We start from the raw sequence: 4,169 nt of genomic DNA on the forward strand, positions 1-4,169 counted from the left end.
TCGTATGGCACCAACGGAACTAAAGGAGTTGAAAGCTCAGTTGCAAGAGTTGGTGGATAGAGGCTTTGCTCACCCGAGTTTTACACCTTGGGGTGCACCAGTGTTGTTTGTGAAAAAGAAGGACAGAACCATGAGGTTGTGCATCGACTATCGTCAACTTAATAAAGTGACAATAAAGAACAAATATCTGTTACCGCGTATCGATGATTTGTTCGATCAACTGAAGGGAGCCTCAGTGTTTTCAAAAATAGATTTGAGATCGGGCTATTATCAGTTACGAATCCGAGATTCGGATATACCCAAAACTGCCTTCAGAATGAGATATGGTCACTACGAATTCTTAGTGATGCCGTTTGGGCTCACTAATGCCCCTGCGGTATTTATGGATTTGATGAATCGGATCTTCAGATCATATTTGGATCGGTTGGTAGTGGTGTTCATTGACGACATCTTGGTCTATTCAAGAGATGAGACCGAACATGCGGAGCACCTGGGATTAGTGTTGTAAATTTTACGGGATAAGCGGTTATATGCTAAGTTCAAGCAAGTGTTAGTTCGGTTAGAGAGGTTAGCTTCTTGGGTCATGTGGTATCTCAGATCGGGTATTCGGTCGACCGAGTAAAATTTCAACTATACTTAACCGAAGCCTCAGAAATATTAACGAGGTTCGAGCTTTTTGGGACTTGCCGGTTACTACCGACGGTTTGTAAAAGGATTCTCGATGATAGCCACACCCATGATGAAACTGCTTCAGAAGGATGTCAAGTTTGAATGGACGGAAAAGTGTCAGAAAAGTTTCAATCAATTGAAAACTCATTTAACGGAAGCTCCAGTTTTAGTGCAGCCCGAATCTGGCAAAGAGTTTGTCATTTATAGTAACGCCTCCCTACTTGGGTTAGGTTGCGTATTAATGCAAGAAGGTCGAGTTGTGGCCTACGCGTCGAGACAATTAAAGCCACATGAGAAAAATTATCGACCCATGATCTCGAATTGGTCGCCATCGTATTCGCCTTTAAAGATATGGCGACATTACTTATTTGGTGAGAAGTGCCATGTGTATTCGGATCACAAAAGTCTCAAATATTTGATGACTCAAAGAGACTTAAATCTGCGACAAAGACGTTGGCTCGAGTTGTTAAAAGATTACGAGCTTGTCATTGATTATCACCGAAAGGTTAATGTGGTGCGGATGCCTTAAGCCGAAAATCACCGCTTGCTTTACGAGCAATAAATGTACACTTGTCTATTCTACCCGACAATGTGTTAGTAGCGAATTAAAGGCCAAACCATTGTTGACTCATCAAATTCGTGAAGCTCGTAAAGTTGATGATGAGTTGGTTGCAAAACGGTGAGTGTGTTCGAACAAGGAATCGGAGTTTCATATTGGTGATGACAATTGTTTGAGGTTCGAAGTCATCTGTGTTCCAAAGAATTGAACTTATTTCAATGATTCGAACGAAGCCCATTGTAGCCGAATGGCAATCCACCCGGGAGTACGAAGATGTACAACGATTTGAAACGACGGTTTTGGTGGCATGGTATGAAACGAGACATCTCCGACTTTGTTTGAGATGTTTAATATGTCAACAAGTGAAAGCGGAACATCAAGTGCCTTGAGATTACTTGATCGATTACGATACCCGAGTGGAAATGGGATCGAGTCACAATGGACTTTGTGTCCGGACTGCCATTTTCAGCGAGCAAGAAGGATGCGATTTGGGTTGTTGTTGATAGATCGACTAAGTCGGCTCACTTTATCCCCGCGTGCACGGATTTTCATTGGATAAACTAGCTAAATTGTATGTTTCTCGATTGTGAGATTACACGGGTACCGATTTACGTGGTATCGGATAGAGATCCGAGGTTCACCTCGCGATTTTGGAAGAGATTGCAAGAAGCTTTAGGTACCAAGTTGCATTTCAAGACCGCTTTCACCCCCAAACCGATGGTCAATCCGAGCGGATAATTCAGATACTTGAGGATATGTTGAGATGTTGCATCCTCGAGTTCGATGGTTCATGGGAGCAGTACTTACCTTTGATTGAATTCGATTACAACAATAGTTTTCAATCAAGTATTAAGATGGCGCTTACGAGGCCTTGTACGGCGTAAATGCCGTACACCATTGTTTTGGACCGAGCTCGGTAAGAACAAAATTTTGGAGTGGATTTGATTAAAGATGCTGAACAGAAAGTAAAAGTAATCCGTGAAAATCAAGATAGCCTCCGATCGTCAAGTCGACGCGGATCTGAAACGAAAAGACATTGAGTATCAAGTGGGAGATAAAGTGTTTCTTAAAGTTTCGCCTTGGAAAAAGATACTCGATTTGGTCAGTAAAGGCAAATTGAGCCCGAGGTTCATCGGGCCATATGACATATCCGAACGAGTCGGTCCGATTCGTGATCGTTTGATTTTGCCCCCGAACTTGAAAAGATTCACGACGTCTTTCATGTTTCGATGCTTGACGCTATAGGTCCGATCCGTCGCACGTAATTAGTCCATCGAGGTTAAAATTCAAGCCGATATGAGTTATGAAGAAGAACCGATTCGTATCCTAGCTCGTGAAGTGAAGGAGTTGCGAAACAAAAGGGTTCCGTTAGTAAAAGTGTTATGGCTCAAACACGGGATGGAAAAAGCTACTTGGGAACCCGAGAACTCTATGAAGGAGCGATACCCAAACCTATTTACCGGTAAGATTTTTGGGGACGAAAATTTCTTAAGTGGGGGAGAGTTGTGACAGCCTTAAAATGACCCTAGTCGGAATATGGTTTCGGGACCACAAAACCGAGGCATAAAAATAATTTGATATTTATTTTGATGCCTATAATATGTGTTAACTCATGTGTGACATTTTGATGCTTTAATTTAGAGTTATAAATGTGAATTTCACTAGAAAGGACCTAGTAGAAAACTTTGAAAGTATGATGGGGAAATGTATGATGACTAATTAAAGCATGCATGCAAAACAATGGCCTTGCATGTCAAATACCCCCTTTTTACAAGTGATGGCCGCCATGACAAGGGAGTATGGGCTAAACATGTCATGAAACATGTTTTGTTGGTGCATTAGGGGGAAACAATAAACAAATAAGCATGGGTAGTAAAGAAAAAAAATGTGTGTGTGTGAGTGAAACCCCCCATTGCCGTACATGGAAGAAAAGAAAAGAAAAAAATTTTGCTCATCCATTTCATTCTCTCTTGACCGAAAATACTAGAGGGGAAGGGAGGAATTTTGCTTCATGCTTGGGTTGGAAGAGGATTAGGAAGAGGTTTGGCTATATTTGCATCAAGATTAAGGTATGTTTGATGTTGTGCCATGAGATTCATGCATGTTTTGGTTGTTAACTTGATGTTCTTATTAGCCCATGGTTCAAATCTTTGTTATATCATGGGGATGGTATTTGGCCAAGGTGGATTTTGAGTTAATGCCATTGCATGTTAAATATGAAGCTTGATGATGATACATGTGATGGTGGATTGAGGACTCTTAGATTTTCTTTGAGCATTTTTGAATGATATACTAAGTTCTTTGTGTAATCATGACCAAAATTATGGTGTTGTGATGTATTCGCCATGGTGCATCCCCAAGTGTGATTTATGCTCTTTGCATGGAGAGTAAGATTTGTGTTTCGAAATCATGTTCATGTTTAGTTACAATCAACTTGAGATTCGGCTCTAGCATACATATATGTATATATGTTTGAGCATGATGTATTGGTATGACGTATATACTATCTTAAGGTATATACTTACTTATGATGATGTTTTGGTTATGAAGGAAATGATAGATGTGTATTGAGTTACAATATGGAAAGGTATTAGTTAGTAAAATGTATGCTGTTTTGTGTGGTAAAAAGTGCATAAATGGCCTCAACATGGACATGCATATTCGGCCACATGAAGGGAAATTGGTGAGCATGTATTCGGTTAGAGGCAACCATATTGAAGCCTTATCTTGGCTTAGATTGTTGACTAAATGGGTAATAAGTGAGGATGGTTGCGAATATACAAACATACATATGCATGTGTAATTGAATTATGAATGTTTAGCGAGATGGTTAAACTAGTTGATTTATTGATTAAGCTCAAGGAGTTAAAGAAGGAGAATCAAGCAAGGAAAGGCGAAGGTCATCGAGTAGCCGGCTTGGACTATTTTACCCAACACAAGG

Source organism: Gossypium arboreum, unplaced genomic scaffold (assembly GCF_025698485.1).
Source record: "Gossypium arboreum isolate Shixiya-1 unplaced genomic scaffold, ASM2569848v2 Contig00191, whole genome shotgun sequence".
Classification (NCBI taxonomy): domain Eukaryota; kingdom Viridiplantae; phylum Streptophyta; class Magnoliopsida; order Malvales; family Malvaceae; genus Gossypium; species Gossypium arboreum.